This window comes from Eubalaena glacialis, chromosome 6 (genome assembly GCF_028564815.1).
Source record: "Eubalaena glacialis isolate mEubGla1 chromosome 6, mEubGla1.1.hap2.+ XY, whole genome shotgun sequence".
Lineage (NCBI taxonomy): Eukaryota > Metazoa > Chordata > Mammalia > Artiodactyla > Balaenidae > Eubalaena > Eubalaena glacialis.
In genome coordinates, this window is record NC_083721.1 from 125,139,834 (window position 1) to 125,164,198 (window position 24,365).

General features: G+C 38.0%; 1 protein-coding gene across 1 annotated transcript in view; it reads left to right on the top strand.

The window, feature by feature from the left end:
- Nucleotides 1-24,365, top strand: part of SLC9A9 (solute carrier family 9 member A9) — a 546,145-nt gene that overhangs the window by 197,245 nt on the left and 324,535 nt on the right. The window lies entirely within an intron of this gene.

The window sequence follows — 24,365 nt, forward strand, 5'->3', positions numbered from 1 at the left end:
GAAAGAGTCTCCAAAAAAACTTATATTTTACCTGGCTACTGAGAAGTGCCTCTCCTGCATTAAAGGAAAATACCAGTGAGTGCAAATTAAGAGCAAAAGCCATGGCAGATTCACAAATGCCAAAGGATGCTTTTAAAGAAACACCAAGAACAATTAATTAAAACATCAGGGATCTTTGTCCAAGATATACTAGTATTAAAGGAACATTTGGAGGAAAAATTTTTAAAAATCTGCTGAGTCCCTCATCTTCACTTCCTGAGCTGCCATGTTGTAAAAAGGCCAAGCAAAGCAAAAAGACTAAAGCACAAATGAGCCTTGGGAAAGAATCATGCAGCTACAGCCAAGGAAAGGTTTGGCCTCTCTACTTTCAGCACTACCATGCACAGTAGTTTTCCATTAAAAATGCAGACTCCGAGGATGAATGTTGACACTGTTGAGCACAAGCCTGGGGGGCATTTGAAACAGTCCATTTAAGATCTCCTCGGGTCAATATGTGGTTATTACTGGTAGCGCCTTTTGTACTCCCCTACCCGTGCGTTGCATGTCTTAATAAAATGTGTTTCCCACCATGGCAAGGTCCTTTCCTTTCTAGGCACCAGACACGTGCCAGTCTAGCTGAAATCTTGTGCTTCCCAGCTTTGGCATTTCAGGTATTGTGCAGAGTGACCCCAGTGAGTTTCAACTTTAAAATAAAGATAATTCTAAATTAGGAATACTTGACACGGAAAGTTCCACACATTCAAACCTGCAAGCTCGTTCTTCCACCTGGTGCATTTGGACTCCACCAGCCTCTTCCAGGAGCTCTACTTAGCGTTAATGTACAGCTGTCCCTCTGTCTCCACCGGGAATGGGTTCCAGGCCCCCTGTGGATACCCAAATCCACAGGTGCTCAAGTCCCTTATATGAAATGGCATAGTACAGTCAGCCCTCTCTATCCGTGGGCTCCATGTCTGCTGGGTCAACTAACTAACCTCGGATTGTTCGATGAGGAACCCGCGAATACGGAGGGCCTCCTGTAACTAGGTTACCCGGGGTCTACACTCTCTGTCTGCCTGTGCCGTCTGTTGACCACTTCTTCTTTCACCTTACACAATCCTCCATGTGTTTTACTCTTCACTTTTCTCACTTGCTTCTTAAACTTAGTTTACAGCACGTATGACAATCTCTTTTTTTTTTTTAACATCTTTATTGGAGTATAATTGCTTTACATTGTTGTGTTAGCTTCTGCTGTATAACAAAGTGAATCAGCTATACATATACATACATCCCCATATCTCCTCCCTCTTACGTCTCCCTCCCACCCTCCCTATCCCACCCCTCTAGGTGGACACAAAGCACCGAGCTGATCTCCCTGTGCGATGCGACAATCTCTTTTTATACATCTACTTACACACACATTCCCTCTCCTTTAATGCTGCATCCCCACCCTCTCTCTTCCAGCTATCTTCTAGTTCCCATGGAAGAACCCTATTTAACAGTTTTCCATGACTTTCAGACCAGGAGTTCAAACATTTGTCTCTCCATTTTTCTCTTCCTTCACTCTAACTTCGCATAGTAGCCAGACACATCTCTCTGGCTTGTAGCCTCATGCCTTTCTTCACAGGCGCAAAGCTCTCTCTTCCCAGCTCCTGCTTCTGCCGCATCAAGTCTTTCACCATGTACCTCAGTCTCCTCCTTTGGGAACCACTAGCCCACGTGCTAAGTAAGTCCCTCCTCCACCTCTGTATGTGCCTCCATCGATTCCTTGCCAGCTCGGCCATGCAATCTTGGGTTTACACGTATATTTGCTTTTCTAGATAGTAACTTTCTGAAGATGGAGACTTTGCACTTGAAACGTACATTAAAAGAGCAAATGAAAACCTCCTTTGTATTTTCCCTTTCTCAGTTCCATCTTTGTGTGGTTTTGAAGTTCAAGAACAGAGGTAGAGCTTTTATTGTACCATGGAAAGGAAAAGACACATTTTGATGTGAAATCAAGTACAGTAAATGACCTAAATCATCAGCCACTATGGCCTTGGCAGTGACTCCAGAGCCTCTTTGGAATAACCACACACTTTCATTTGTCTTTCCATCTTCTACAAGCAAATCTCCTTGCTTAAGAACCATCCTCTTAGTATTTAAAAAAGTTTTATTGTTAGTTTTTTGACAGTAATGTGCTCTAATATTTCTCATTCAAATACAAAGTAATTTAGCCACATTTTAGATTAAATCAGCTTTTCTGTGCTAATCTAAGAAGTGAGTAACTAATTATAATACTTTTTCTTCGGTTAAATGTGCTCTGAATTTCAGACAACTAATTTATAATTGAATTTGATGACCACAACTCTTGTACACAGCGGCACGTGGTGGGTGGTGTCCCTAAGGCTTAAAATGATCCAGAATTATCTTAAGATAAAAGTAACTTTATTTAACAAAAAAGTTTTGAAATTAGCTTTTCTCTGATCCATGCTATTATTTCAAGTATATAGGGAATGTCATACCCAAATATGTATGCGTATTGGCTCATGAATGAATTCCATGTGATGGATTTGCATTTCTAAAGATTGTGTAATAGACTGTGAAGGAAGGCAAAAGATATAATGAAGACATCTTGAAAGGTGTGTGTTTTTGAATCCTGAACAAAGACATTACTTTCAGAGGCACCATGGTAGGGTAGAAAGAGCCCTAGATTTAAGTCAAAAGTGGTGGTGTCAGGATTGTCACGAATTAACTGTACAATTATTACAGTTGACATGAAATCAACCCAAACTGGAGTAAACACAAGGGGAGTCTGTGTTGGCTGATGTAACTGAACAGCAGGAGTAGAAATGGCTCAGGAAAGGATCCAGTGAAATGAGCTGAGCTCTCACGTCGCTCAGCTTCTTCAGAGTTATCTCCCTCACCCAGTCACTAGATAGCTGCCAGCGAGTCCCAGGGCTGCATCTTTCTTCAGGAGGATAGAGCAAGAATCTTTGTCCCATTATTCCCAACATAAATCTTAGTACACCTTATAGATTCTGATGCCATTCCAGACCCACTTGGCCAGGGAAATGTGCTTCATTTACTGTCTCAGGTCTAAGTCACATTTTTCATGAATTCAGGGCAGTAATTGGTTTTACTTAGAAGCACATGAACTGGAGAAAGATGGGATTATTGCTCAGAGTAATACTGCCACGAAAAAGGAAAAGTGGACGCGGGTCAGAACCAAACCAAACCAAAACAAAACCTAAAAGACCACGAAAGTGACTTCATATGGCCATAAACTCTTCATGCTTGTTTCCTCACCTATAATATGTAAGAATAGTTGTTCTGTATACGTTACAAAATTATTCTGGGCAATAAATAAAGCAATATATTTGGAAAAACTCTATAATCTATATAATCTACATAATCTATGCTTATAAATGTATATACTTATTATAATTTATATAGTCACGTATATCAATATCTTTCATTGTACTTACACAGATCTCTCTGGTTTCATTGTTATGACTAAAGATAGACCTGCTTCTAGTGAAGCATTCCTTCATAAATATGGCATTTTATGATCCAAGGAATAGAGAGAATAAGCATTTTTCCATGTGATTTCCCCCATTAGGAATGAACCACTTAGTTAAGGTACACTGTCTAAAGAACTAGAGGTTGAAGTATATTACTTAAAGTTATACAGGTACTCACAACCAAAATTGACATTACTTGTGGAAGTTAATTGGAGGTGGAGAGAGAAAAAGGCAGGGCTAAGTTACCTAAAATGTCACATCTCTCACAGTAAGAAATCAATATATATGTGTGGAGTTGATAAATCAAGAAATGGAAGCATATACATATTATTTAGAGTCAAGGGGCAGCCATCGGAAGAAATAACACCATAAATGGTTAAAAGGAGATAATTTTGCTATTGTAGGACCATGACAAAGGGGGAAAAGATAATTTAACTCTTTGTGTCCTCTCATACTGTCTGAATGCTTGTATGTGTTTGAATTATATTTATATAAAACATTCTTCAGGTGATCAAATATCAAAATAAAAGCCAATTTATTTGATGAGAATAGAGTCAAGCAATCCTAGCAGGCAAAATTCACTACAAATAAAATTAAATGACAAAGGATAAACCAAGGAAAGCAGTTTCAGCACACATATTGATAGGTTAATAGTCTTTATAATATATATAATGATTGTTAATCCTTTTAATCTACCAAATGTACTAGTTATGTTACCTGAGGCAAATTACTTAACCTCTCTGCGCACCAGATGTGTCGTTTATAAAATAGGGGTGGTAACAGCACTTATCTCGTTGGGTGGGATTAAACATAAAGCTCCTGGAACAGGGCCTGGCTCATAACACTCAATAAACATTAGATACTTGCTGCTGATATTACTTCTGTTATAAAAGACCAATAAAGAAGAGGGAAGCATAATAGAAAAATGGACAAAGGATATAAATAATGAACAAGAGAAGAAACAAAAATGGCTGATGCTCCACTAAGTAAGATCGCCTTCACTAGTAATAAAACAAATTACATATCATTTTTTGCCTAGCGAATCTTCAAATTTTCAGAACTCAGAAAAGAACAATCGGGGCTCCCCTGGTGGCGCAGTGGTTGAGAATCTGCCTGCCGATGCAGGGGACACGGATTCGAGCCCTGGTCTGGGAAGATCCCACATGCCGCAGAGCAACTAGGCCCGTGAGCCACAACTACTGAGCCTGCGCGTCTGGAGCCTGTGCTCCGCAACAAGAGAGGCCGCGATAGTGAGAGGCCCGCGCACCGCGATGAAGAGTGGCCCCCGCTTGCCGCAACTAGAGAAAGCCCTCGCACAGAAACGAAGACCCAACACAGCCAAAAATAAAAATAAATAAATAAATAATAATTAAAAAAAAAAAACAATCATACTTGGGGTAAATCGGAGTTTGGGGAAATGGGAACCCTCCCACATTACTGAGCAAAAAGAGACAAGTGATAGAACTTTTACAGAGGCAATTTGGCGATATTTACAGTCATTAGATTTTGTGAATCCCTTCATCCATTTATTTTATTTCTGGAAATTTATCCTAAGAAGCAGTTAAGGGCATGCGCAAAAATTTCTCCATGAAGATGAATGCATTGATTTGAACAAAAAGTTGTACATAAGTTACTAGTTGGTTGAGTAAATTATAATATATTAAGATCATGAAATCCTATGCAGACATTTGAAAAATGATAGAAAAAAAGTGTTGATGTTAAAAGATATTCGCAATATATTTTTTAAGAAAATAGGAAACATTTTAAATGGTGTATACTCTAAGATCTATTTTGGTTAAAAAAAAAATCACAGCCAAATTCATGTGTGTGTATGCATGTGGGTGTATAATTAGAACACATTATTATTTATATACAAAATCAGAGTGTTAGGTGGGATCACAGGTGATTTTTATTTTCTCCTATTTGCTTGTATATATGTATTGGAAATAGATTAAACTACTTATGATCGACTCTGGTCCAAAGAATCCCCCGTTAACATACTTGATAATTGGCAATCTTCACTTAAATGCATATTCTACGGAGGTTTAAGTTTGAAATTTTTTTCTACCCATGGAAGAGAAGAAAGAGGATGATGATTTGTTCTCAGCCATTTATCTGCGAAACTGAAATATTGCCAGTACTGTACTGAAACATCTTGTAAAATAATTCCACAGTATACAAATGCCTCCAGATTTTCTTAGAGATAAAATAAGAAGCTCATTAAACAGCTGGCTCTTGGATGATAATAAATACATACTAGGTGCCTTTATTTTCTGTTAAGCAAATGCTTACAAGGAAATTTAATATAGATTATTGAAAGAGATGGGGAAATGGACACCATTTTCTCTTTTTAAATAAGAGTGTTATGCTGCTGAGAGGCTCTTACTAGAAAATGTCATTTCAAGTGTGATTCTGGTGAATGCCTGGCACTTAAGAGTGAGTGACATTTTGAAAGACCACATTTCTTATAGTCCATGCATCTTAAGGGAAATTTAACATGGAAATTAACGGGATGGCTGTGAGACTCCAAGTACCATGCGACTAACAGGAACCTTGAGATGTCATCCAGCCATTTGACAAAAATGTACTGAGGACCTGTATGTGCCCGACTCTATGCCGAGCGTTGGTAATGTAGACGGAGGGGCACAGTCACTCATCCCTACTCTCAACAGTTCTTCACCGAAACGAGGCAAACGATAGCTAAAGCAGGATTTAATATGTGCAACAAAAACTTGCTCTATAAATTATCCCAGAACATAGCTATGTAGGGATTGGCTCTAAACATATATCGTTAAGGAAATCTATTCTTTCTCTTGGTACCATCATCTCTAAGTAGATTACAAGCTCCTTGAACGAAAGATATACTTTACTCCATCCGCCATGGCATGCAGCTAATTATCTGGAAGTTTCTCAACCTTTCAGACACAGGTGGGGACATTTTACTAATCCTCTCATTAAAATGCATTCCAGAGGATGGATGTTTAATATTCTTCATACTGCTTCTTCTAAATCTATGAAACGCCTTATTAGTTATCCTCACTAGCGCTACTTCTTCTCCCATTTTACCCATAGCTGTAAACATAGAGGGGATAAGGAGATGTCTCCTTTTGATGAGAATGAACCAAAACTGTTATTACCACCGGAAAGTATAATATTTCTCATGAATCTGCTTAACTTAAAAACAAATTTCTTATATCTTGACACATCTTTCTGAGGGCAAGTCACTTTGATATTTGCCTTGGAAACTGATAATCAGCATAAAATACATTTATTTTGATGCCTGTCTAGATACTGCTGGGATACATAATTAGAAAAAAAAAAATTATGGTCCTTTTTGCTTAAGGACTCCTTGCCCTAACAGTCAATTCCATGCCAACTTCATTTTTTGGACACCAGGTGGCACCACCTAGCAGGAATGGGACAGCGTCCTGGCATCTTTAAGAAGCTACTGGGAGGCAAAGCTCAGCTGACCTCCAGCATAACTCAGAATGCCCAGTGTTTGCTGCCCACACCTCTGCCTGCTGCTGCGGCCTTGTTTGCTTTTCCTTATTCCTGATCCCTGGTTCCTGTTTCCTGGCTATGACTCTGGCATCTCCCCTACCCTATCTTTTAATGTCCCTGTTCAGATTACTGGGAATTGACATTGACTTTATCCTGTGACTCCAATCCCTTGCCTCTCAGATTAGATCTGATGTTTACTCACTGCTTCTCAGGAACTCAGAACTTGCTTTGCTTCATGTCAAACCACGCACTACAGACTGAACTACCAAAAATAAATAAATAAAAGAAATCCATATTGGGACTTCCCTGGTGGCGCAGTGGTTAAAAATCCGCCTGCCAATGTAGGGGACACGGGTTCGAGCCCTGGTTGGGGAAGATCCCACATGCTGCGGAGCAACTAAGCCCGTGCACCACAACTACTGAGCCTGCGCTCTAGAGCCCGCGAGCCACAACTACTGAAGCCCGCGCGCCTAGAGCCCGTGCTCCACAACAGGGAAGCCACCGCAATGAGAAGCCCGCGCACCACAGTGAAGAGTAGCCCACGCTCGCCACAACTAGAGAAAAGCCCGTGCGCAGCAATGAAGACCCAACACAGCCAAAAAATAAATCAATAAATAAACTTAATAAATAAATTAATTAAAATTTTTAAAAATAGGAAAAAAATGAAATCCATATTGATGGTTTCTTATCTCAATTCCATTTATGCTTTAATTTATTGGTGTATAAGTCAGATGTAAGTGCCAGAAACCCAATTCAAGTTAGCTTAAGGAATTCACTGGCCTATTTAACACGAGTTGGGCTGACTCTGGGCATGCCAGGATTTAGGGATTCAAATGTGGTTGTCTATTCTTTCTTTTTCTTTCTTGGCTCTGATTCCCTCTGAGTGCTAGTGTCATTCTTTCCTAGTACAGACAGATGATTGCACAGATAGATGACTACGAAGTAGGAGAGAGTGACTTATGGCATCTCCAGGCCTATATTTTTCTAGTTCAAAATAACACTTAATTCTCCCAATATTTGCATATCAGCCACAGAGAAGGACTCCTATTGGCTCTGCTTGTATCAGAAGATCACCTCTAGGCCAATCACATAGTACTCTATGGAAATTAAACATGGTGATTGGCCAGATCTGAATGATATCCCCATCCTTGTGGCCAGTGGCATGGAATCTATTATTAGAAGAAAGTGATTGGAAGTCAAGTTTAATCCCAGAACAACAACTACCGTATTTCACAATAATGAAATGTTCAGAAAATAATGAATTGAAATGAAGCACATAGGCCCTATGCCTTTACAAACTTTAAAAAATGCTTTATCTATCTATTTTTGTTTTTATTTCCATTTCTCTAAGACATGTATACACTACCAAATGTAAAATAGATAGCTGGTGGGAAGCAGCTGCATCACACAGGGAGATCAGCTCGGTGCTTTGTGACCACCTAGAGGGGTGGGATAGGGAGGGTGGGAGGGAGACGCAATAGGGAGGAGACATGGGGATATATGTATATTTATGGCTGATTCACTTTGTTATAAAGCAGAAACTAACACACCATTGTAGAGCAATTATACTCCAATAAAGATGTTAAAAAAAAAAAGTTTTATCTAAAAAGGCAAACAATCTTTGCTAAATGTAGAATTGATTTGAAGGAGAGAAAAGGAAATTCCCAGGTGTACAAGGCAAGAGTGGGAAGGTACCACTGTCAGTAGCTGCATGATTTTGTATAGGATATAAACCCAGAGGTTTTGGAGCTGGAGTCCCATTTCCATGTGGAAATCAGAGCCCTTTCTCTTGTAGGCTCACTCATGATGATAAACTTGAGCAAAGCTCTTTGAATAAAGCCTGGATTCTCAGAGTGGCCCCTCCGTCACAGACTCTGTCCGTCAGCCTTTAAAAATGGTGAGGAAACTTGTCATTTATCTGGATTTTGCATCAGAATCCCTGGCCTGGGAAGTTGTGTGTAGGAAATACAAGCCAATGAATTAAGATTAAAAGATTTTAGGACTATTGAAACATCTGGCCCAGCATTATTTCCCTTTCCTTATTTCTAAATATGCTAAACTTCTCTGAAGTGATACTATCTCAACCCAGACACCAGGAAATCCCACAGAAAAAAAACAACCCTTCCTGAAAATAAATGCACAATAAAAATTTACAAGCCACAAAAGGAAATAACTCCACTATGAAGAAAAGTCAGGAGATAAAAGTAAATCAGAAGAGCAAGCACCCTAAGGAACTAAACAAAAATTATAAAATCTTGAGATATATTATAAAATAAGCATATTAAAATGACTAAAGAGATAAATGGAGGAACAGAAAACAAGTTAGGAAAGAATAATGCAGATATCGACATTAAAAACTAAACGGATGAGATAAATGTCCTATTAAATGCAGCTGGTTAACCAGAAGATAAAGTTTGCAAATGACCCAGAATGCAGAGCAGAATTAATCTGTGGCAATATTTGAAGAGATAATGGATGATAATTTTCCAGAGTTGAAGAGAAAAACTGAAACATCATATTATGTCCAGAGCTGGAAAAATTAAAACTAACCCACATCCAAATATATTATAGTGAAATATGAGATCATCAAAGACAAAGTGGAAATCTTAAAAGCAACCAGAGAGGAAAGATGATGAATTACTTACAGTGGAAAACAATTTGGACAGTAGAATAATATGTACAAAGTTATGAGGGAAAATAACCTACAAACAAGGTTCTAAATTCAACTAAAATACTATTCAAGGGAAAGAATGAAATAAAGACATTTTCAGGTAAATAGAGTTTACCACTCATAGATAATCAATTATAGAAATAAGAAACTGAAATCACAAAGACTTGGGAGACAAGGAGTGGTGAGCAAAGATATTGGTGAAACAATCATAAATCTAATAAGCAATGACTGTGACAACAATAATGATGATTAATGGGGGGGTAAATCATGGAAGAAACAAGCACTATATTATCCACTACAATATTCAGAGATAGTGGACATTGAACGATAATGGACTGAGAGGTGATGGATGGTATATAGAAGAAGTGGAGACACAGCAAAAGAGCTGTTTTAAAGCAATCCAATTTTCACTCAAGTAGCCGTATTTATCGAAATGTTTCTCAAAATGGTGCAAGAGTCTGACAACAAATAATCTTTTTCAGTTTGGTTTGGAAATGCTGCAATCAATTTATACTTGCTCTGAAACTTTAGATAGTCTTTATAATTTCAAACTGTACGAGGTATTTCTATACATTAGGAAGCTGGTAAAGTATCTTCCCTGGGATCCCTCCATTTTTCTGTTGAAGATTATAGGCTGTATCCTTTGTACCTCTAGTGTCTCAAGTGTGGGACTCGTCATGTTCTCTCTGGAGGCTATCCTTCATCTTTCTCATTGTCTTCCTACTTTTGCTTACTCTCTGTTCTGATTTCCTCATGTTCTCTTATTGCCAGATTTATGATCCACACTAGGAATTCATCTATTCAGTTCTTGCCAATTCCTGAGAAGAGGTTACTTCCATGGGTGGAAAGCAGGGGACGTTTTCTACCACACCAGTTCTTGATATGCTGTGTGATGGAGATTCTCTTAAAAATTGTTCTTTATGTGCACAAATGACTGTGACCTAATGTTTTAGGCAAAAAACCAGTCTTGAGAGAGAGTTGAAAGAGGTAGTTCTGTCTTTTGATGTACATTGTCACCAAGTCATAGTAGTGCCTTATTTATTTTAGCCCCTGTTTGAAATGTTGGCTCTCTCTCTACACTGAAGAACCTGGTGATATTCTTTAGTTTAGGCCTGGCATGGCCAGCCATGTACTAAGAGAATGATTTGCACTAAGCCAAGTATGCATGAGGCAGAGGTGGACACCAGGGTGCTGATACAGTAAACACCAAGAAGTTACTGACCCATGGACCAGACTATCCATGCTAGCATGATCAGCTCATTTTCTTTCTATAGTCAAGCTACTTAGGAAGCTGAATCATAATCAGCATCCACTTTATTAATTCACCACAGGAAATTACTGTCACCGGGATTTCAAGTACCCCAAAGATCACATGATAAAAGCAATATTTCCTGTGGGCTGACCTGCATATAAAGACAAATAATATCCAAAGGGTTGTATGCTCAGCATGGGGACAGATGAAGGGTAAATTGATGAATCAGATGTTTATCTGCATCTTTCACACAAAAGGTTTTTTTTTCCCAACTGAACTTGGAATTTTGAAGTGGTAGGCAACCACTCCCCAAATCCATACCGACGTTTAAGACAATTTAAAACTATTCTGCATTTGTTAGGATAACTAAACCTTGCTTTCTCCCCACTAGATAAACCTGGGACGGTCACTTGCAGTGTTTGATTCTATGATTCTCAATTCTTCTATGACTAGTCAGTCCTTCTTCTGATTGATACATTGCACTTTTGTCACTACACATGAATGCCTTTGTCTCTATTTAATGTCCTTTAATATCTGGTGGGGGAATTAATAGTGATTGTCTCTCCTTCTCTGTGTTGTGACCAGTGGCATAGATTCACAAGGCAGTGGCCTAGTGTTGGAGGATAGTTCATAACTAGGTATCAGGGACATCTATGAGAAGAACCAATCATGGCTTTGGCTTCACGTGAGGTAAGATTTCCAACATTGCCAAACTGGCTTCTGTTCATAACATGATCTAAAACACTACACATTAAACTTTTGGGGAGGAGGTCATAAACTTCTTTTAGAATCTGTAGAAAGCTATGGCTCTCACGTCAGAGAGAGGGAAGTGTATCTAAACAAAAAAGACAAAACTTTATATTTCAGGAGCTCTGGGTTAAGATTTTTTTTGTCCTAAAGCATATTTTCTTTCCAATGTGTTTAAGCTTGACTTCTCATTCTGAACAACCAAGACAATGCCTTTTATTTTAGGTGATCAATTCTGAATTTTTTCCCAAGAAAAAAATTTCCAGAGAACAAGGGGTCGAATCAGTATGCGATCATAATTTTGGTCTAAATTAAAAGCTCTCTCTTGGCCTGGAGAATATAATCTGTTCATGTTATTTGGGCTCCATAATGAATTTACATGGCAGGCTTATTGCAGGTTTTATGTGGGCTCTGCCTAACTGGGGCATGTAATGCTCAGGGAATCAGATTAAAACTTTGGGAAGGAGCAGCTGTTCAGCCATAGAGGGTGAACTCAGGGCCCATTTTTCAGAGCATGACCATAATGCCTAATACCCTGGCCTGCTATTAGATGATAAATGAACTGTCTTTGAATGCCCAGCTCCTGTGTTAATAGCTTTAAAAGATCGGTTGTTTATGGAAAAGAAGTTGGGAGCTCTTATCAATTTTCCTGTCCCGGGGGTCCTCAAATACATCATTTTTTTTCATTGCCAGAATGACAGGCAGTGTTGAAGGGAAAAGGAAAAAATTCTTCCAGTATTTAGGTTGCTCTTCATGGGTTAACATCAAGAGTTTCTCATTTCAAAAGATAGTGGAGTGAGTGCCCAGTGAATTCTTTTATGAAATGAAACACATAAAATCCAGACCACATGCTTGCTGGCATTATCCTATAATATCAGAATCGTTATGTAATTCCATCTGATTTTTCTAAAGGTACTTAATTCAACTGAATATATGAAAGTCAAATTCTGAAGCCTGCGCCAACTAGCTTATTTCCAGAATGACAGCTAAATGGTCAAATTTGATCTAATGCCATTGATTGAGCATGCTATCCCTGATGCCATTACATTAAATCCTGACCCCAATATATTTGGAGGTTTATCCTTTTTTATCTTTAACCCCATCCCCACCCTCATCTGCCTACTTTGTTTTTATGGACATCAGAATATCTTCAAAGCAGAGTTAATTTTTCATTATGTGACTATTGAACGTTTAGATTTTCAGACATTGCCTACTGTTCTAACAGCAGTCTGCTTTTAGCCTTTTCATTAGCATGTTTATAAGAACAAGTTATGAAAAGTAAAAAATATACACATGTATGCATTCAATTTAGTTTTATTAGAGTTCTGGTAAAAGTTTTGGTGGAAGAATTTTAATCTTAGATCATACCTCATGTGTGGAATGTGTGTTTTATCTTCTCCACGAAGAAGCGAAGGCTGGTTTGGGAGTCTGGATGATGACTCTATCATTTACTAGCTTTATACCACTGAGCAAGTCAGTCAGTTTCTTCAAGTCTGCTTTCTAATTTCATCAAGATGGCAGCCTCAGTATACACATCTATCCCAATTTAAAATGTAAAAATCTGTTGGGATTTTAGAAGCGAGATTGCACTGAAGATATAGATTATGAAAGCAATAAGATCAGTGTCATGGGAAAACAAAACTATAGAAAACCAAAGCCCAAAACATGTATAATTATTTACTAAGATGGGATAAAAGACTATATCCTGAAGACAGGGATAAGTTGAAATTTTAACAGTAAAATCATACAAATTTAAAATATAAAAATTAGAATTAAATACTTAATAGATGAGCTGATACGACTGTCTACTTAAAAATACAAGCAACTCAAACGGCAAAATTTAGAGAGCTCAGAAATCTGGCTGGACAGAAGACTGACACACAGAAATCAATAGCTTTTCTAGACTTCAGTAACAACTGATGATAAAATGTCATGGGAAAATTATTTTGCTCACGATAACATTTTAAAATCTAAAATAATTAGAATAGCCCTAAATAATAAACCTATAAGATATGTGAGAAGAAAAATCTTAACTTCAGTGAAGGACAAAAAAGACAACCTCAATAAATGAGGAGCCCTACTACGAAATAGGATGGGAAGATTTAATATTGTAAAATAGTCAGCCGTTCCCCCAAGTAATCTGTGCCTTCAGAATAATCTGCCTCCTCAAATCCCAACAGATTTTTTTAAGGTGAATCTAAAGTTCACATGGAGCTTCTGCTTAAAACAGGAGGATAAAATATTTATTCTACTAGACTCCCTCAAAACAAACTAAAACTATGAAAAACATTGAAAAATAGAGAGGAAATTTTCATAGCACGTGAAACATAGAAACAGTCACAACTCCAAACCACAAACTATGAAATATTTACGTATGAAGTATTGCTGCCAAATAATGTGAAATCTTGAACAAGAGATGGAAAGATGCTGAGCCAGGTCAATTCCTCTCAGACTTGACAGCATATCACATCACTGAAAGGCCTAGCTAACATTCCATTGTTTAGAGCACAGATAAGATCAGGTTGGATGGGCCAAGGAAGAAATGGAGGAAAATAATGTGACCCTTCAAAATGCAAGATGAGTAGAAATCATGCTGACCTACACTCTAGTTTCTCAGCTAGGGCATTGCAGGAGGCTATTTGCATGGTGGGGAAGGAGGGAGGCAAAAATTTCCAAACCAAAACATACTTTATCTGTAACTTACGGATCTTTTCTCTATGACACTCAATTTGAATGCCATGGACTGCAAAAAGATGTATTCCCAAAAGAAAGAAAACAGATTTAGCAACAAATGCTTGAGACAGACAAATTGGGGCAGTTTTTCAAACATGGCTCCCAAATTCTTTGACAGTCCTCCCATGGGGAGGTGAAGTCTATGTTCCCTCCCCTTGTCCCCGTAAATCTATAAAATGCAGAGGAAGGGATGCTGTGCCAATTTCCAGGCCCAGGCCTTAAGAAACTAGCAGCTTCCACTTCCTGTTCTTTGTGACACTCCCCATTGGAACGCAGCCACCTTACCGTGAAGTCAAGCCTCTCTGTGAAGTGTACCACCTGGGGAGAGAATGACAGCCAGCCTGACTTCCCAGACCTTTGGGTGGTCCATCCTTGAAGTGGATCCTTCAACCTCTTTAGAGCTGCCCCACTGATACCACGTGCAGCAGAAATGAGGTGAACCTGCTGAGCTCCGCCCAATTTGCAGATTTGTAAACAAAGCAACTGATTGTTGTTTTAAACCGCTAAGTTCTGGGGTGGTTTGTTTTGCAATGATAGATAACCAGAACAAAACCCAAATTAGAACTGCAATTGGCTTCCGCTTACTCAACTCTATTCCACCCATTTCCCTGTATCCCTGCACTATACTATTCTTTAATAAATAGCCAGTCTCTTTTAAAGATGAATAATAATCAAAACGGAGGGAGTGGGACATGTTCATCAAAACTGCAAAATATTTTTTTTTAATTTAAGCCAAAGAAGAGCCCACAATGCCCCAAACAAATTTACCAAAGTATTAAAGAAAAGTTTAGACAAAGAATTCTCCATTATTATGAAGGACAGCATGAATTTTCTCTCTCTCTCTAGATGCAGATATAGATAGATATAGATATATCATTAAAGATTTCACAGAAGAGACATAAAAAAAATCAAGGGAGATTAAAACTGTGCCAGCAGAGCTCAAGAGAAAAGTTGGAGAGATAAATAAAATCACTTAAGAGATAAAAAAGACTTTAGAAGCAACAAAAATAGAATGAACTTCTCTGAAAGCACTGTTAGGGACATAGAAGATAGATTTAAGGAAATAACATGAAACAAAGTAGAAAAGAACAAAGTTATGGTAATGACTGTAGGGAATACGGTAGAAGTGGATGGCAGATAGTTGAGTGTTTTTGAAGAAGAAAGCACATGGAAATTATTTTAAAGCATAATAAAACAATATTCTCCTGAAATGATGTAATAAGTGGATGGAAAGACTTAAAGGACCCATCAGATGCCAGGAAATTTTCATTTGGAATCATCAACACGATGAGACAATCTGGCAAAGTTATTGAATTTCAAGTTTAAAGAAAGAATTATGGGGCCATCTAAGCAGAAAATCCAAGTCACTTACAAAAGCAGGAATAATCAGGTTGGCCTTGGACTTGACCAAGGCCCAAGTGACATTCAATTTCAGAAGATGGAAAGGCAGCACATTTTTACTTCTGAGGGACAGAATGTGAAACCCAAGCCTAATTGTTCTTCCAATATAAAGGCAACAGATTAGGTGTTTTAATAAATAGTGTGAGTCAATGGGCTATTCCTTTGGGAGACAAAGTTAAATGCCTAATTCATATTATTCCTAAAAAGAAACTCTAGAGGGGTTACAGAGCAAAATGTTAAGAAAAAACTATAAAAATACCAGGAGCTATTTCTATAATTTTGAAATGTTGATGGTCTTCCTAAATAACACTCAAAAAAATACCACTCAAAACTTAAAAACAGTAAAATTAAAAATTAACCAATTTATACACAAATTTTTAAAAGTAAGTTGCATAAATAGGAGACAAATGACAGACTAGAAGAAAATATTTGCAACATCTTTACAGTCTTAATATTTTAAATACACAAAGAACACCTACAAATCAATATGAAACATTTTCAATAGAAAGTTGAATAAAAATATGAAAAAATAATTTGCAGATCTCTGTATGTGTGTGTATATATATATATATATACACACACACGTATATATAGCCAAGTAAAATGATGTTTATTTACAAATGGAGAAAATACAAATTCAAATGAGACATTTTACATCCATCTGATTAGCAAGATTTAAAGAGTTTTTTCACGTTCAGTTCAGTGTTGGCAAGAATGAGGAGAATCAGGTGTTCTTATACACATTTTTGTCGGTATCCCTCAACATTTTAAATGTACTCAGTTAAGCTACTTCTAGTAATATACCTCAAGAAATATTTCCTTATGCTGACAAAGATACCTATATAGTGCATCAGTATAACGACAACAAAAATGTAAACAGCCAAAAATGTCTATTGATAAGGAAGAGATTAAATATATTGTACTATATACAGCATTAACATACATACATGAACAAATGTAAAATAGATAGCTAGTGGGAAGCAGCTGCATAGCACAAGGAGATCAGCTCAGTGCTCTGTGACCACCTAGAGGGGTGGGATAGGGAGGGTGGGAGGGAGGCTCAAGAGGGAGCTGATATGGGGATATATGTATACATATAGCTGATTCACTTTGTTACACAGCAGAAACTAACACAACATTGTAAAGCAATTATTCTCCAATAAGGATTAAATATATATATATACATATTGTACTACGTACAAACCAGGGAAGACTTTGGAGCCTATAAAAAGTAGAAGACATGGAAAAATCAACATTTTTAGTTACAAAATAATGTTTCTGAAAAGTGCATATTGTATAATAGCGTTTATGCAAAAATGACATCTGTATGTAAATGCATATAAACGTAAGGGAATGGCTTTCACATTTTACTCTGTACACTTTTGCATTGCCTTAATCTTCAATACAGAGGGTGTATTTCTGTTTTACTTCTGTAGTAAATGCATTTGTAATGGGAAAAAAAGTGCCTCACCTGCTTACTTAGTAGAGGTTTTAAGTTGTGTTTATTGCTACATTCTGAGCACCTACAACTGGCATAATAGTTGGCCATCTGTAGTTAGTAGGCCTCTGTCTAATGAATGAATGAATAAGGATTTGGCGAGAATCCAATGGGAGGATGGTTGTAAAAGGCTTATACAAGCACAGGTATTTGTGTGACAGCAAAACCTGATTTTAAATTATAAGAGTGAAACCCTAGAAATGTGTGTGTCTCGGATGCCAGAACAGTTGATTGAAAATTGAAATCTTTGGCCAATTCATTTAGATCTTTTTCGAAGTTCCAAATTCCTATAAGAATGTTTAAGACGTATTGGATGTATGCATCATGAACTTGACTCAGGAAAATATATTCACATAAAATTTAAAAAAATTTGCCTTTGTGTTAATGATAATACAGCCCTAAGTAGTTTGTGAACAAAGCAGGTAATATGAATTTGTGATGGTCCAGGACACAAGACAACAAAAAGTGGTGGGGCCAGTGACTAAGTGGAGGATGCATGCCCTCCAAAAGTACTTCCGGTTCAATTTTAATGTTAAGCATTGTGATAGCCAAGCCTAACTGGAGGGGGCCAGTTTGTGACCCTAGGTGTAAGTGACACAAACAATCCACTTCCATTAGAATCTTCTCATTGCCATCTCCATTTCAGTCTATCCTCATTTCTACCTTAATTCTTTTGTGCCTGCTCTTTTATCAGTTAGGAATTCCCTCCCAAGTCTTCTGTCTCCAAATGGTTATTGTTTTGCAAAGCTGAGATTACGTCCTACCTCTCCAACAAACACTATCAAGAACCTTCCAGCCATAGATGCCTTTCTCTGAACCACCAGGGAAAGTTTTATTTGGAACCATAGCCTCTCAGAGTGAGACTGGGCATTAAAATTCAATCAGTGCAGTCTCAGATAAGGCTGCCTTCCGTCATGACCAGCAGGAGGTCACTCCACCCAGAGCTGGTGATCTGGAGGGAAAGCAGGGCAGCTCTGGAGAGCAGCGAGTGCTTCTTTCCACTCACCTCCTACCTGCTTCCCTGTATCTGCAAATCATTGGTCTCACCTCTGGGAATCCTATAGTAACTAGAAGCTTGGTTTTGTTGGGCTTCCCCAGTGTTGACTGGCAAAGTTTTTTGTTTTCTTTTTAAACTCTGAATTTATTGCCCAGATTTAAAAATCAAGAGAATTAAGATAAAAATCCAGATTTCTGATTACTTTTGAAAAAGCTGTTAGCTGTACTGATATTGGGAGTGCATAGATAACATCTCCCCTGACAACAATGAGCTGGCATTAGGAAACGGCTGCCCCCGCTTTTTTTTTTTTTTTAAACATCTTTATTGGAGTATAATTGCTTTACAATGGTGTGTTAGTTTCTGCTTTATAACAAAGTGAATCAGTTATACATATACATGTGTTCCCATATCTCTTCCCTCTTGCATCTCCCTCCCTCCCACCCTCCCTATCCCACCCCTCTAGGTGGTCACAAAGTACCGAGCTGCCCCCGCTTTTAATCCGCGAAGAATACCTCAGTTAGTCACAGTTGCCACCACTCCGTGTTGCCCCTAAACTGAGCCCAGGGATCGTCCGTCATGGGCTATTGAGTTTACACAGTGCCTTTTTACAGGAGAGTTAAGAGGAAAGGCATTATTTCTTGTGCTTCTGTCTCTATCAAAGGAGGAAAAGGAAGAGTAAGGCTGTCCTCCCTCACTCACATTGCCTGCCAGACCTCTGTGGAAGTTTGAATTTGCCACCTTAGCAATGAAGACGAACACCTTCTTTTTCATATGAAAGCCATTTATACGTTAGAAAAAAAAAAAAAACTATCAAAAAAAAATTCAATGTTTTCTTCTCTGCAAATCCCTATTTCTGTTCTACATACGACATAGTTCTGATTTCATTCATCATCCTAGCTGCTGTACTGTGAACGAGTTTGCTGCTATGTTTTCAAAAGTGCATTAGAATTTTTGACCCAAATGCAGGGATTATTTTTAATCCCTACTAAATTTCGTCTGGATTTATGCAAGGCACTTGGCCTCTCATCAGAAACTTGTGGAATAATATGGAGAAGTTAGAGTTAGTAAGAAGCAAAATTAAGTAATTGGGTATTGATTTAAGTAGCAATAAAAGTCCGTATTTCTAGTAGCTTGGCAGAGAGCTCGATTGAGGGATTTATTCTGTTTAATATTTTTATCGGTGACTGACATGGAAGGACAGATTGCAGACTTGTCAAATTTGCAATTGATATGACTCTAAGAGGTATAGCAAATAGACTGAATATGATATTGAGATTCCAAGAGAAAACAATAGGCTGGAGAAATAGACTACCCTATGTATTTAAGGTTAGTTTGACACAGCTAGTCTCTGAATTATTATCATATCATAATTATCCTATCAGATTGTTTTGTTTTGGGCTATTAATTGATGAATAAACCTAGGTAAGAGCATTTCCAAAGAAATATACTTTAAGCAAAGTCTGTAATATTCATAAAATACATTGGAATATGAATTCATTTTTTAATTTGCTCAGATAAGCAAATTAAAAATTGAGCCTTAAATCAGATTCTATTTCTTCCCCTTAGATTTTCACATAATGAACTCAACTCATGGCTTGCAAGGTAATCTCTGATCATTTTTCCTGAACTGCATTACCATTAATACAATGGATATTATCTGAAAAATCTCAGATAATTGTCAAGGCAGAAAAAATTTGCCTTAGCTTCTATGATGAGAGGGATGGCTCTGTGCTCTTATCCACAAAAATCACTCCTTTCCCCCAGATGAACTGATCTTCAGAGCAAAAAGACAATTCACTGGAGTATAAGATATTTGTGGTTATCCTGGAACTTTCCAGATGGTTATATTTCTAGAATTTATCCTTTTTTTGGTCTTTTCTCGCATCCAGAGCATCTTTGCTATTCTTGAGGCACACTGGATCAACCAAGTGGTTGTTTTGTGTTCATGTCTTTGTGCCTTTTGCCTTTTTTCTGCACTTGAGTTGATTGGTTTAGGGAGTTATTTAAACGAGTATGAATTTTCTCTAGATGGTTCATTTTACTTCTCATTAATTTTGAGGCATTTTATTGATGAGCAACCCAAAGACAATTATTGTAAAGGATAACAAAAGGTTGTCTGTCAATTTCTTTTTTTTTCTTTTTTTTCCCCTGGCCAAGTTCAGGATAAATGGGTATTGAATTCAACAAATACACATTTTTGTTTTTTCATTGAGCCTCATATTAGCAGCTAAGGGAATAAAAATGGTATAGTTGAATTATCTTCCGTCCCCTTGCTAAATATGATTTCACTGCTGCTGTGCCCTGTCATCCTCAGTTGGTACTTTAGACTTGTAGGTCCGTGAGAGTAGAGAATGCTTCTGTCCTGCTCACCATTGTACCCCCAATGCACAGGGCCTGGCTCATAATAGACACTCAGTGAATACTTGCTGAATGAATGAACATCTCGGGGCCTTTGAACCCCTTTGAACCCCCTATGAACCCCTTCTTGTCTGGAATTCTGTACCCCCTACCCATACCTGCAACAACATCCCACCATATGCCACCCTATTCCTTTCCTTGCTGGCTCCTTTTCATCTGTTCAGTCTCAATTTAAATAGAGTGTCTAGAGTGAGCTTTGCTTGATTATCCTATCTAATATATCTCTCCCCCGACTCTCACACACACACGCATGCACGCACGTGTGCACACACACACACATTTATTTTCTATACCGGTAGGGTTGCCGGATTTAGCAAATGAACATGTAGGACTGCCAGTTAAATTTGAACTTCAGATCAGCAATGAAAATTTCTTTTAGTATATGTAAGTTTAATACTGGCAACCCTAAGTATGGTGCCCTGATCATAGCACTTATCATGCTTTGCAATTATATATTCATTTATTTACTCATTTATTGTCTCTTATCCCCTACTATGATGTAAACTCCATGGGGGCAAGGACCATGTCTGTTTTCCTTACCAACATGTCATTATCACTCAAAACAGTTCCTTGCACTAGTAGATGCTTAATACGTATTTGTTGAGTGAGTTGATTGGAGATCAGATGAACTATCAAGCTTAATAAATGATTTTTCAATAATTGATTGATGAGTTGCGTAGACAGACCGTTTATTGCTTAGTGCTTCCCCCCACCACATGGTGACTGATTGCAGTCAGTTACATTTAAAGAATATTACCTTTTTCTTTTGATGACATCACCAAAAAAGTGACCTAAGTGCAGGTGATCCAGAGGAAAACAGAAATGGTCATGAACTTACCCAAAAGAGATTTTGATTAGTAAACCACTGATACTGAAGCTCCTCTAATGCTGGTATTTGTGTCTGTTTTAATCTTTTTAGCAAAAGAAAAATACTTAACTAAGCTACATTTTGTTTTGTTTTGTTTTGGCTGTACCGCGCGGCTTGTGGGATCTTAGTTCCCCCACCAGGGATCGAACCCGGGTCCACAGCAATGAAAGCCCGTGTCCTAATCACTGGACCACCAGGGAATTCCCTAAGCTGCATTTTAAATTTTAAAATGTATTTTACTTTTTTGTTTTTTGCACAAGAAGAAATTTTGAATGCATTAATCTTGGAGAAAATAAGGTGGTTTAACTATGACATTTCAAAGACATATTTGAAAATACTCTTTGGGCCTGATTTATGTCATCTGCAAAATGAGTGTTAATGAAATGCCTCTTATTTTATGTAGTGTAACTCTGACATCCCAAAGTATAGTTCAGAAGATAACTTAGTTCAGAAAATGATTGTTCTAACAGAAATAATCAATTTAAGTGACTCAAATAGGTCTCTATATTCCATCTAACTAACGATAACTATTAAAGAGTGAGTTATTATGTTATTCTCTCTACCCTTTTATCCTTCCATCTCTCCATCCCCATCCATCTGTCCCTTAGGGAAATAGCTTCTGCCCCCTAGGCTCTCACATTCTAAACAAGACCATCTTCCTTCTAAGAGGTGAGAAAGTAGTGTTTTCCTAAGAGTGTGTAGAAAGGATTAACATATTCTTAGGGAGAGCCCCAGGGTAGAATACAGACTACATTAAATAAAATAAATAAAATACAATAAATACAGATACATTAAATAAATAATGGCCTGTCCTCCTGACAGCTCACAGTTTAACTGGAGAAGTAAATGTTCTCCACTGAACTTGCATATTACCAGCTTCCTGCTAATTTAAAAAAAATTTTTTCTTGGGCTTCCCTGGTGGCGCAGTGGTTGAGAATCTGCCTGCCAATGCAGGGGACACGGGTTCGAGCCCTGGTCTGGGAAGATCCCACATGCCGCGGGGCAGCTGGGCCCGTGAGCCACAACTACTGAGCCTGTGCGTCTGGAGCCTGTGCTCCGCAACAAGAGAGGCCGCGATAGTGAGAGGCCCGTGCACCGCGATGAACAGTGGCCCCCGCTTGCCACAACTAGAGAAAGCCCTCGCACAGAAACGAAGACCCAACACAGCCATAAATAAATAAATTAATTAATTAATTAAAAAAAAATTTTTTTTTTCTTATCTATTGAGTGTTTAGTATGTGTTATGTATTGATAAGTGATTTGCATACACCATTACATTAAATCCTCCCAACAATGCTATGTGATAGATACTTCTTATCCCCATTTAATAGATTTTAAAAAACCTAGGCTCAGGGATGTTAAACTGCTTGCCTAAAACTCCTTAGAAGTTAGAAAGTGGCAGAACTTAGTAATGGAGCCACTGCACAGATAGTTGGTACAATTTGAAGTGATATAAATATTATAGAATAAATGTCAAAAGAAAGAGGACCTGCAAGAGAAGGACCCTCCCTGAAAATGAACTGAAGTATCATGTCATGACTCCCGGACACAGGGGCCACTGAAGGGAAGAGGGCTTCCCCCACTCTTGCTGCTGTTCCTTGGCCAAGGCACAGCTGTGACAACCCAAACACTGCCTGGGTTGAAGCCCCGCATCTGCCACCTCCTAATGATCCAGGACAATTATTCAATCTATTTGACCAGCATTGCTGTCATCAACAGCAACTTTTATGAAAACTTAATGAGATGGGCTTTCTGTTGACTGTAAAACACCATGAAAGTGGTATTTATTATTTGGTCTCTTCTTTTAGTGGGTCCAGAAGTTGTTGAGATACTGAGAAAGAAAAGGCCATTCTTAGAAATGCTTCACCTCTGTTCTTCCTCAAATCTCTGGCCATGTGGGTGGCCCTCCAGAGTCAGCTGCTGGGTAGTGAGATTAAGGAGGACTAGCTTATCCTCTTACCCAAAGCTATTGTCCTGTTAAAATGAGGATTTGTGTGCCTTTCCTCAGGATCAACACAGCATGACACCACAAGATGAATTTTTATCTGGGGCAGTGCAAAATGTTGTACACATGCATTACACTAAATAAAAAGCTCTGTAAAGATTTTAATATTTGAATGCTGTGCATGGAAAATGTGTGTGCATTATGTATAAAATGCAAATTTTTGCAAATTTGAAAATCCCATTTTTATCAGACAAGCATAATGGTTCTAGTTTGTTTCCAGTAAGTTTCCTTTCTAAATATTAGTTACTGTTTCAAAATGTGTTTTCTTTCTTCTTTCTCCGTACACAAACAAAATTACTCTGCTTAGAGCAGTTATCACAAGTTCTCTCCAACAGTGAGCATTGTCTGAGATTTTGCTTCAGAAACTGTAATCTTTACACTGACAGCATTTTCTAGGTTTCCCTTTTAACCTCTTTGCTTTTCCCCTTGTGTTCCAGTTACTCCTTGTGGACTTTCTTCAGCACCTGTCTATAATACTGGTAAAATATAGGGCTTAGAAAATTGCCTCAGCTACTCTTCTGAATGAATTCGACAGAGGTGTGTGGGTTGTTAAGGAAAAATCCTTTCTCTTTTGTAAGATTCAGTTCACTGTTAATGATGAACTTGATTGGGGAAGCTACCATTATTTTCAAAATTCAGGGTGCTGTGGTTTGAGTTCCTTTGATGTGATGCTCCATGGAAACTGCCATGTCTTCTCAGAGAAATGGCTTAAACCCTCTGTGTCTTTCATTCTCCATTTGGTCAAAATCTTTAGAAAATGCTATTGAGTACTTGTTTTTTCTTTTTTTCTTCAAA